Source organism: Hyaena hyaena, unplaced genomic scaffold (genome assembly GCF_003009895.1).
Source record: "Hyaena hyaena isolate Hyena2069 unplaced genomic scaffold, ASM300989v1 scaffold_789, whole genome shotgun sequence".
NCBI lineage: Eukaryota > Metazoa > Chordata > Mammalia > Carnivora > Hyaenidae > Hyaena > Hyaena hyaena.
The window spans coordinates 625,956-637,821 of record NW_024081422.1 but is presented as its reverse complement, the minus strand read 5'-3'; positions in this window follow the sequence as shown (position 1 = coordinate 637,821).

The window sequence follows — 11,866 nt, the reverse complement described above, 5'->3', positions numbered from 1 at the left end:
ATATTTTGCAGCAAGAAGCACTCGATAAGTGGGGCACCTGGGTGGTTAAGTCAGTGAATCGTCTGACTCTTGATTTTGGCTCCAGTCATGGTCTCACGGTCATGAGATGGAGCCCCACGTAGGCTCCACGCTGGGTGTTGGAGTCTACTTAAGATTCTGTCTCTCTCTCCCTCTACCCCTTTCCCTCACTCATGCTCTCTCTTGGGGGTTGGGAGGAAAGCAGTCTGTAAGTGATGTACTCTCAGACTTCTAGTAATTAGAATAAGCTAATACTACATCTACATTTAGTAACCATTTCAGTTTTACATGGTTTCTGTTTTCATATGGATACTGTTATCTAGTGATTTGAGTGCCTTATTTGCAGATTCAGCCCCAAAGCAAGAAGGCATTTCTCTGAAAAGTCCACAAATGTGTTCACATATAGAAATGCCTGACTTGATGGAAAAATATTGCTCATGCTGACATTTTGTACCTTTTTCTCCTTCTGACCTTTTGTTATTTCCATGAGAGGACTCTAGGCATGGAGATAAGAGGAAGGACAAGTTGGTAGATTCACTAGAGTTCTGGCTTATTTGGAAAGAAAACAGTTCTTATAATGACTACTCTAAGATACTTATACCAGAATTATTTGTCACACTGTCATCTTTGTTGTGAAGACAGCGTGGAATTATATATCTCTCCAGAGCTATTATGTAGTTTTGTACTTTTCTAAAGTGTGGATCTTTATTGAATCTTTCCTCACTTTCTTTTTTTTATAGCAGCTGGATTCTAATCATTTCTTTTTTATCTTTATGGTCTTGGTAGGACCCCCCCCCCCCCCCCCCGTTTTACACCCCTATTCTACCTTAGGTAGGAGGAGAATGTTTTAAAGAATTACAGAGGCAAGATTCCATGTGAAAAGAGCTGCACAGTGATTAAAAAGTACTGTTTGTTGTTTGACTTCCCTTTTTTCAGGCTTTTGGCACTATTCTAATTCAGGTCCACCGTCCTTTGTCATCTAGTAGTGATCAAAATCATTTGGAAGCAGTCAAGGTCAGAGAGCTTAAAATAGGGTGAAGAAGGTGGTGATGAGGAAGCAGGAAGGAGCCTGGGAAGCAAATGAGTGAGTGGAGTAAGTGCCGAGTGAGTGCCAGGGCGCCTGGGTGGCTCAGTCAGTTAAGTGTCCCTGAGCATGGAGCCTACTTCTGATAAATTTTTTAAAAGTAAAATAAGAGTAAATAATATAAAATAAAATAAATAAAAACAAAATAATGAAATAAAAATACAATAGTGCCGAATTCCATTCCTCCAACTTGAGATAGGAAGTAGTGCTGACTGTGGAACAGTTGAGCAGAGGTGTTAAAACTTCATCCTCACTGTGAAATGCCAGGCAGTGGCACTTATTATTTATCATTTATGTTGAAATAAACCCAGCAGAAACAGGTCTGTGTCCGTTCACATGGATGAGGCACAAAACTCACCATACTAAAAAAAAAAGAAAAAGAAAACAGTGCTAAGTCTGCATCACCATCAGTGGAAAGCCATTTGCTGTCTTATTCGTTTAACCAGGCAAGACCCCAGCCTCCTCTTCAGCCTTAGGTAAGTTATGACAGTGTTTGTCTTCCCTGTCTTCCCTCCCTCTACCACACTGGCACCAAGCTCTTCCTAGGTATGGACTGTGTCTGCCTTGTCCACAGCTTAGTATTTTGCATGTAGATACCCAATTACATTTTGAATTGAATTATGTGGAAAATGTATCCTTTGACAAACTTAAGTTACACTTACAAACCAAAGTTTTGTAAGAGAAAAAGAAATTACTATTCTTGCTGCCTTCAGGTAGGAAATCTATCAATACTAGAAATTGAGACACTCTTTTCAGCTTTCTGTTTTATTTTGTTGTTAAGACAAAGGAAAAGAATATGTAGGAAGTAGAATTTGGGGAAGTTTTTTTAAGCTTAATTTTCAGAATTTGAAGGGATAAAGAATCACTATGTGTTAAAAGTGAAAACTGATGACTGAGGAACAGATAAACTCCATGGTGACTGTGTTTCCTAAAGAATATGTGTTTATATGCCTTTGTTTTTGAAGAATGCATACAAAATTGTGCTTATTGCTGAGGAACTAGGTGTGTCTGTATCTGTCATGTTTGAATGTCTTTCGGGTACAGGAGGTAAGCAGAAGTTAGGAAGGAGACTTGTACTTTTCATTTTTTATTTTTCTGTAAGATGTGAAGTTTCTTACCAAGCATACTACCTGTTTCTCTCATGCCAGTTACAGATACATGGATCGTGAAGTGGGGCTAGGGAGGAGTCTGCTCTGGGCTATCTCAAAGATAAGACCACAGTTTAAAAAAATAAAAGAAAAATTAACACATCTACTTGAGGACACTTTAACATGAGTGACAGTAGTAAAATGAATTTTTGTTAATATCTGCTTGAAGTATCTATCAAACTTGAATTGTTTGAAACCCTCAGGCAGGTCATTTTTCTGAATAGCTGTGTTTTCCAAATGATTAAGAACTCATCCTTTTAAGCAACAATACTGTATTATTATTTTATTTTAAAAACTTTATTTTTAAAAATTTAGTTTTTAGAAACAACTTTTTAAGGGGCATCTGGGTGGCTCAGTCAGTTAAGTATCCGACTGCAGCTCAGGTCATGATCTTAACGATTTGTGGGTTCAAGCCTTATGTCAGGCTCTGTGCTGACAGCTCAGAGCATGCAGCCTGCCTCAGATTCTGTGTCTCCCTTTCTCCATTCCTCCCTGGATCATACTCTGTCTCTCTCTCTCTCAAAAATAAATAAACATTAAAAAAATTTTTTTTAAACTGTTTAAAATTGAGATACAGCTGGCACAATGTTACATTACTTCCAGGTGTATAGCATTGTGATTTGACAAATATGTTATTCTATGCTCACCACAAGTGCAGCAACCATCTGTCACCATACAAGGCTATCGTAATACCATTGATTATATTCCTTATGCTGTACCTTTCATCCCCATAACTTATTCATCCATAACAGGAAGATGTATCTTCTATTCCCCTTTACCCATTTTACCTACCCCTTCCCCCTCTGACAACCATCAGTTCTCTGTATTTATGGGTCAGATTCTGCTTTTGTTTGTTTGTTCCATTGTGTTTTTAGATCCCACTTATGTGAGATCATACAGGATTTGTCTTTCCCTGCATGATTTAATTCACTTACATAATACCCTCTAGGTCCATCTATGTTGTTGCAAATGGCAAGAACTCATTCTTTTTTTATGACTAAGTAATATTCCATTGTATTATGTATATATATACGTCACATCTTTATCCATTCATTGATTGATGGACACTTGGTTTGCTTCCATATGTTGGCTGCTATAAATAACACTGCAATAAACAGGGATGCATATGAATTATTGTTTTTGTTTTCTTTGGGTAAATGCTTAATAGTGGAATTACTGGATCATACGGTGTTTTTAATTTTAATTTTCTTGAGGAACTTCCATACTGTTTTTCACAGTGGCTGCACCAATTTGCATCTCCACCAAAAGTGTATGAGGGTCCCTTTTTCTTCATATCCTTGCCAATAATTTTTTTTTTATTATTTATTTCTAGGAGAGAGAGAGAGACAGCGTGAGCAGGGAAGGGTCAGAGAGAGAGGGAGTCACAGACTGAAACAGGCTCCAGGCTCTGAGCTGGCAGTCAGCACAGAGCCCGACGCGGGGCTCGAACCCACGAACCGCGAGATCATGACCCAAGCGAAAGTCGGACGCTTAACCGACTAAGCCACCCAGGTGCCCCTTTGCCAATAATTATTATTTCCTACCTTTTTGATTCTAGCCATTCTGATTGGTGCAAGCGATATTTCATTGTGGTTTTAATTTGCATTTCCCTGATGATGAGTTACGTTCAGCACTGTCAAGTATCTGTTTGCCATCTGTATGTCTTCTTTGGAAAAACATCAGTTTAGTTTCTCTGCCCATTTTTTAATTGGATTGTTTGGTTTTTTTGGTGTTAAGTTGTGTAAGTTCTTTATATTTTTTGGGTATTATCTCCTTTTCAGATACACCATTGGCAAACATCTCCATTCAGTAGGTTGCCTTTTCATTGTTTTCTTTTGCAAAATCTTTTTATTTTGGCATAGTCCCAATAGTTTATTTTTCCTTTTGTCTCCCTTGCCTGAAGAGACATATCTGGAGAAATATTTAAGCAACAATATTTCCAAAATATGTCGCATTCTTAACAGTGTGTAGAACATAACCATTAGCCCCACAGTCATTCTCATGAACTCAAGTTGTACTGCATCACTTGCTCCTACACTGGCCCCAAAAATGATGTGGTTTGTCTCTTATCCAAAACTTTTTTTTATTATTGTCACTTGCAAGTTTCATTAGCTCACCAAAAATGAACTTTCTTGAGTCAATACTACGTTCTGATCTGTAAGATTAGAATTCAGATTAGAATGTTTCCAAGACTAGTGTGTAAGGTAGGAAAGAGGAATGAGGTTGCAGGAGAAGGACTCTCCTTGCAGTAAAACACATGAGCTTTATTGTTTCCGTTAACAGATCCTCATGAGGTTCTTCTACTAGGTTTCCAGTGCTCTGCTTCTAGTTGTTGGCCTAGGAGGGCTTCCATGTATGAGCACTGGGACATCTGTTGGCTGCCAGGAGGCTTTCTGGGTTATTCCCTGATTATTATTTCCTTAGCAGTATTCCATCCACATTGTTGGTATAAACTCCAGAAGTGGCAGTGTATATGAGTATTTATATATATATTTTTAAATGTTTTATTTATTTCTAGGAGAGAGAGAGAGACAGCATGAGCAGGGGAGAGTCAGAGAGAGAGGGAGACACAGAATTGGAAACAGGCTCCAGGCTCTGAACTGGCTGTCAGCACAGAGCCCGATGCGGGGCTCGAACCCACGAACCGCGAGATCATGACCTAAGCGAAAGTCGGACTCTTAACCGACTAGGCCACCCAGGCACCCCTATTTATATTTTTTAAACAAAGATTGTTTCTTTATAGAAAATGTCTGCAGAAGTTGTTGAGATAGAAGCTACTCCTGGACATCAAGTATGTGATATGACTATAAAAAGTTGCACAAGTTGTGCAACTCATGAAGTATTTATGAAGCAGGTTGTGTCTTTTAAACCCTTTTAGTACCACTTTATCTACTAGGTGGAAACAATGGCAGTAAGGCCTGTGCTGAAGACATGTACAATTTTTATACTCCGTATATACCCCTTGAGTAAGGATGAGATAAAAGTATTTTATCATGGGCTGGATTCTGTGTAGGAAAGAAATGAATATGAATAGATGTTTGCAAAAAAAGAAGGATATTTGGCATAGTGATTATTAGTCTTTTGTAAGTTATTTTAGCCTAAGAAGAAATGTTTTAAGCTTTTTGTAGGGGTGGGATTGGGGTGGTGTTTTCTTACTGTTATTGTCATTAATAATGTGAAGTTTATCTTTGGATAACTTCCCATAAGTGGACCTGCTTTTCCCGAAATTGGTATACTTTAATTCTCTGCTTGGGTACTTGACAGATATTTATCTTGCTGGTTTTAACAATATTAATTTGCAAATAGTGGAAACTACAGTGGGCACTGGTAAGTTGTTAACAAGTAAATAATGCTTTGGTACCTGTGGTGGTTTTAAAACCTAACCACAAATTCTGTGACATGTTCCTATCTACGTGGAGGAGCATTATTCTCCTCCCTTTGAACATGGGCTGAATTTAGTGATTCCCTTCCAATAAATAGAATATGGAAGGGATGGTGTGTCACTTCTAATGGAAGGTAATGAAAGGCATTGTTTCCACCTTACCCTTTTTGGGATCACCCACCCTGGGAAAACCAGCTGCCACAGTGTGAAGGCATCCAAGCAGCACTGTAGAGGGGACATAGAGATGAGGAACTGCCAGCAGCCCTGTGAGGGAGCCATATTGGAAGCAAATCCCCCAACCCGTCTAACTCCGATGCCTGTAGCTCTGTCTGACACCTTGATGTAGTCTCAGGAGAGACCCTGAGCCAGAACTGCCCAGCTAAGCCACTCCCAAATTCCCAATGCACAGAAACTGAGATAATGAATGTTTGTTGTTTAAGCTAGTGTCTTTGGAGTAATTTCCCCCCAAATTTATTTATTATTTATTTTGAGAAAGAGAAAGCATGAGGAGGTAGGGTCAGAGAGCAGGAGACAGAGAATCCCAAGCAGGTTCTGCAGGGTCAGCACACAGAACCTGACATGGGGCTTGAACCCATGAAACTGACATCATGACCTGAACTGAAATCAAGAGACATTTAACCGACTGAGCCACCCAAGCAGTCCTGGAGTAATTTCTTAATATAGCATTAGATAATTAATAATACTGTCTGAGAAAAGTTGGGTGGCCAGCCTATGTCAAGTTGTTACTTTAAACATAGAACAAAGCCTGCTTATTTCAAATTATGTTAAGTCAGCATAAGCTACCTATTATTACATTTGTTCTCAGGGAAACCTGGGCCTGGGATACTTTTACCGTGAGGTTTGAGTCCATGGTATCTCGAAATAGAACTAACTTCCCACGGTACATTTAGCAGGCCTCAAATTTCATTTCCTAGGAGTACTAGGATCAATTTTCTGGAAGCCCAACTGGGGCTAATCCAAAATGAAACCAAAAATTTGAGAAGATTTTGACCCTGAGGATTCAGTGAGCTAACCAAATCCATGGGTTCCTCCCTCCCTTCCTTTCTGCTGTTGCATTGCTGACAACTTGTTACCAGGATGGGGTGTTAACACTGTGCACTTGTTACCCGGCTGTCAAAGGAGCATAATACTGTGGAAGTAGCTAAAAAACAACAACAACAACAACAAAAACCTTTTTTAAAGCTGGAATTGATCTTGTCTTGATAGCCAGTGCTAAAACCAGGCAAAAGTAAATTGCACTTTCAAAGTGGCAGATATAGTCCAGACAGTGTCTGCACTCCTTGTAGAAGAATCTCCTGCGTGTGCTCAGCATTCTGTTGCTAGCTCTGTCAGAGGCAGCCTGCAGAAGAATAATCGGCAGCAGTTCCACGTCTGCATTTTAGGAGTCAGTACTGGGACTGGGACTGGGAGAGCAGGGGAGGAGAACCCCAAAGGAGGACTCGCCAGCCCTTGCCAAAAGACTGGAAGGGCAGTAACTGAGAGTCAGGTGGTCTGGGTCCAGTCCTGGCCTCACTGGTTTCTAATACTTGGACAAACTCCATCTCTCTGACCCTGGGGTTTTCATCTGTGAAATTATAGATCTGGTGCTCCGTGAGTCTCAAAGGAGGCCGTAGGCCTGCCTTCCAAGTTCATGTATGGCTTTTTCAAACAAAACATTTCCATCTTCTTCCCATTGGCTGCAAATGATGGCCATAGGGAACTTCTCTCACCAAGGGGACCAAGGGACACCCCTTCATGTCATGGTGGGGAGATGGCAGTGAGCCATTGGGCAGATGATCTCAAGAGCATTCAGCGGAGTCCCAAGGAGCTGGGTCCCAAGACCAGTGACAGGATTGCCCTCTTCACAATTTCTTTTTTTTAATCCTTTACAATACTGATTTATCTGTTTTTTTGAAGTTTTTATCCCAGTTAGTTAACATGCAGTGAAACATTAGTTTCAGGTGTACAATACAGTGATTCAGCAGTTCCACACAACACCCAGTGCTCATCACAAGTGCACTCCCTAATCCCCATCACCTATTTCCTCCATGCCCCCACCCACCTCCCTTCTGGTGACTGTCAGTTTGTTCTCTATAGTTAAGAGTCTATTTCTTGGTTTGCCTTTCTCTCTTTTTTTCCCCTTTGCTATTTTTCAGACTCCATGTTGACGTTTGAGGACTTCTTTTCTCTTCAAAGTTATCTTGGATTTCGTTTGAGGATGAGGTTTGGGAAGGCAGACATAGTATGATTTGCCTCAGGGCTCCTAGTCTTAGAAGTGGTCTAGAATGCATCACTGCTTTGTAACTCTGGGCTACAATGGAGGGCTCCAGATCCTTACATATTCAGCATGGACTGCCCTCTACATTCTCCATGGAACATGTCATTTTTTATGGTCACCAACCATTTATCATTTAGGAAATGTTCCTGAATCTTGCAGAAAGTTTCTAGTTATTTGTTCTGGTGACAAGTCACAGTAGAAGAAGAAATGCTCAGGGGCCGCCTGGGTGGCTCAGTTAGCTGAGCATCTGACTCTTGATTTCAGCTCAGGTCAGGATCCCAGGGTTGTGGGATTGAGCCCTGGGTTGGGCTCTGTGCTGAACATGGAATCTGCTTGAGATTCTCTCTTTCCCTCTACCCCTCTACCCTGCTTGTACCCTCTCTTTCTCTCTCTCTAAAATAAAAAAAAAAAAAAATTAGAAAAAAATAAAGCTCAGGCTTCAAGTGGCAGCATTCTGGAGGACCAAGTAAAGGAATAGATATGAAAGTACTTTGCGATCTCTAACTCAGGATGTATGCATCATTTCTTGAGAAGCCAGCCAAACTTCTCAACATAGGCAGCCTCATTTAACCTGTACCATAGTGCCATAGGTTGATAAAACCCTTTTTAAAAAAGTTCAGTGTGTATTGTATTCTTACCAGGCAGTGTGCTAAGCCTTTGATGTGCATTCTCAATTATTTCATACTCTGCTCCTTATGAGGTTGATACTAATAGTCTTGTCCCTATTTTTCAGATGAGAAAATAGTCTTAGGAGGTTGTAACTTCTTCAAGTTCACATAAGTGGCAGAGCCAATGTGACGTTAGTCTTGTATGTGACAAACCTAGAGCAGTTAACAGTTTTATTATGCTGCCTTCTCTGGGGGCATCAAAGCCTTGCAAGAACTACCACTCTTTCCCTCCATTTCTCCTTTCCCACCCCAGCCAGTGTAGAACCAGGCAGGCAATTCTATCACTGTCTTCAACACATGCTCAGCCCTGTGCTTGAATCTGTCCCTGCACAGCTGCCTGCCTCCAACCTCCTCTGGGCCCCTTCCACTCTAAGCTCAGCCATCCTTTAAATCCAGGTCAAGTTCACCTTGCTTTCTTAACCCAGACTGTCTTGAACTTTTGTTAGTTCTCTCTCCTTTACCACTTTATGTTATTTCCTGTCCATAAGTTCTGTCTCTTCAGCTAAACGTTCAGCTCTTTGAAGTCCTGGCACTGCTGTAACCAGGGTTTCATCAATCTCAAGGAACTCCCAGATGGAATCACTGCCAGGCAAATAATGGGGGGATTCTGTGAGCACAGCAAACAGCAAGAGACTGGAAAGACGAGCAGTTGCAATGGGCACATTCAGCTGCAAATCCCAAGGATCAGCCACTTGATTGAACTTCAAGGACAGATTCTTATTCTGGTGGAATTTGGGTATCAGACAAAGCACTGAGATATGGATAACAGTACAGGAACACAATTGCTGGGACTGATAAACAGAAGGGCTTGATCCTAGAGAATAATACTAGAACCATGTTGGCAGATCAAAGCAGGGCCTGCAGCAATGCTGACTGGGCATCACACTGGAATTGGAGGCCTCAAGTCCAGGTAAGATGTCCAGCTGTTATTAGATACTGGTGTGGCCTAATGGAGTGATCCCAGAGTTCCAGACTTAATGACCCAATAACCCTTTTTATCACAGAATACCTTACAAGAACTTGAATCTGTCTGAGCGAACATTAGCCTCGATAATGCTAGGCATTGTATAGGCTTGTTAAATTGGATAGTTGTGGGAGAGCTTACATGCAATTGTCAGAATCTATTCACCTGAAAAATTGTTTATGAAATTTCTGAAGACAGTGCAGTGCAGTGCTTAAGAGCATAGACTCTGACCTGGTTGTCCTGAATGTGTGGCATTGGACAAGTTACTTGACCCAGTTTCCTCTTCTATAGAAGAGGGAAGATGATACACTATCCTCTCAGGAAGGTAGCCGTGAAGATCAAATAAGTTAATAATATATTCGGTTAGAATAGTGCTTGGCCCATAATAAGCATGATATGTTAGCTATTATTCTAGGCAGAATGAATTTTAGGGATGCTTTCAAGAATAAATCATTGACTTCTGTTGTCATGCTCGCTTACCATTTATCCTACATAAAATTCTCTCTTGCTCACACAAGAAGATTGATTAATAAACAGATACTGCTTAAAGTCACTGTCCCTTTAAAAAAAAAATTGCAGAACCTCAGATAGCTGTCTAGCCTCTGTGGCAAAATTAAAATATATCTCAGTTAAATGAGATTTGTTTTAATGTTCTACTAGGTGAAGATTGAATGCTTTCTTTTTTTAGAGGCACTTTACCTAGATATTATTTTCTGATTAATGAAATACAAGTTAGGATAACTCATTTCACACACACAAGCACACAATACCAAAAAAAAAAAAAGTTTTTGTATCAAAACATAGGCACCAATGCTGGATGAAATTAATTGGGTGTCAAAAAATTTAAAACAATAACTAAGAATTAAACTTCACAGTCTAAAAAATAATTCTATTCTTACCACACATGAAAAGATTTTAAAACATTTTCTATTCTAGACTTTTCTTGTCTGAGAGGCTAGATTAGAATTATAAAATTTTTGAGCTATAAGACATCTTGTTTTGCAGTTGAGGAAACTGACTTCCACAGAGGAACAGCCAATCCTGGAGAGTCTGGTCTGGAAGGTAGGTGTTCCAGAGTCTTGTCTAGGGACCCGTGGCAGACTTGGTGTCATTCATGCAACCCCAGCAGCTCTGAGGCCCAGCTCCCACACCTCCCCTGTGCTAGAGGTAAAGTCGTGAAGTGTGGCGAATGAACATTCTCAAGGCCTCACACAGTGCTCCATTTCAGGGTTTTCCATTGTTGAGTTCTTTGCAAAACTTGGAGTCACCCTTATGTTGAATTTGTTTACAGCAAATTTCTGTGTTGTAGATTACATGGGAGTGTACATTAAGAACTGAAAAGTACTGGTGCCTGGCTCCCTCCCCCCAAGATTCTGGTTCAGTTTGGCTTTTTTTTTTTTTTTTTTTTAAAGCTCTGTAACCTGCTCTAGAGCAACAGCTTTCCTGCAGAGAGAAAACTCCTATGTGAATCACAGACCCTATTTTAACCTCCCTTCTGTTATAGTTGGGAAACGTGAAGGACTTCTGCTGCTATATTGGATATAAAATCATGAATCTGTGTGTGCTTCGTGATGAACTTGTGTTGGAGAGGGAGGGTCTGTCGGACTGGGTTGGAGGGGAAGAAAGTTGGGTTCATCATTTAGTACTTATTGAGATGAGAAGGACCTAATTGCTACCCTCACAGAGCTCACAGCTGGGCTGACTGGAGACCACAGTGAAGCTGACATTGTACATTTTTGTTTTTTTTGCAACCAAAAGTACTTTGATTGAGACACTTATTGAAGGCACTGTACATAACTGATAAATAAGGCAGGGGCCCTGCCTTCATTTCAATGGTATAGGGTAACATAGGCATGACACTATAGTTTGAAATAGACTCAGAAAATAGGTCTGACCAAACCACCTTGGGAATTCAGAGGAGAGAGATGATGTGCAGTCTGTATGGGGTGAGCATTAGGGACAGTATCCAGGAATACTTTGTTATCTCATTTATTCCATCAATTCATTTGATGACTTCAAGGTCTCAGACATCGTGCCAGGTACTGAGGTGTAATGATGAAAGGGTCGCAAGCTTTTAGGGGCCTCAATTAAATAGAGAAGAACAAAAACAATACAGGAGGTTCATTATGAGTTGTATCCTAGTTTGGGAAGTGTTAAATTTTGGAAAAATATGTATTTTAGAATTAATAATGTAGTCATAAATAACCCAGAGTGCTTTCTATGGCCCAGATCAAGTGATTATTCATACCAAGTTCTTGTCTCAAGGTTTGCTCCAGGGGAACTCAAACTGATAACAGGGAGTTTGACCTTCATCCTGAAGGCAA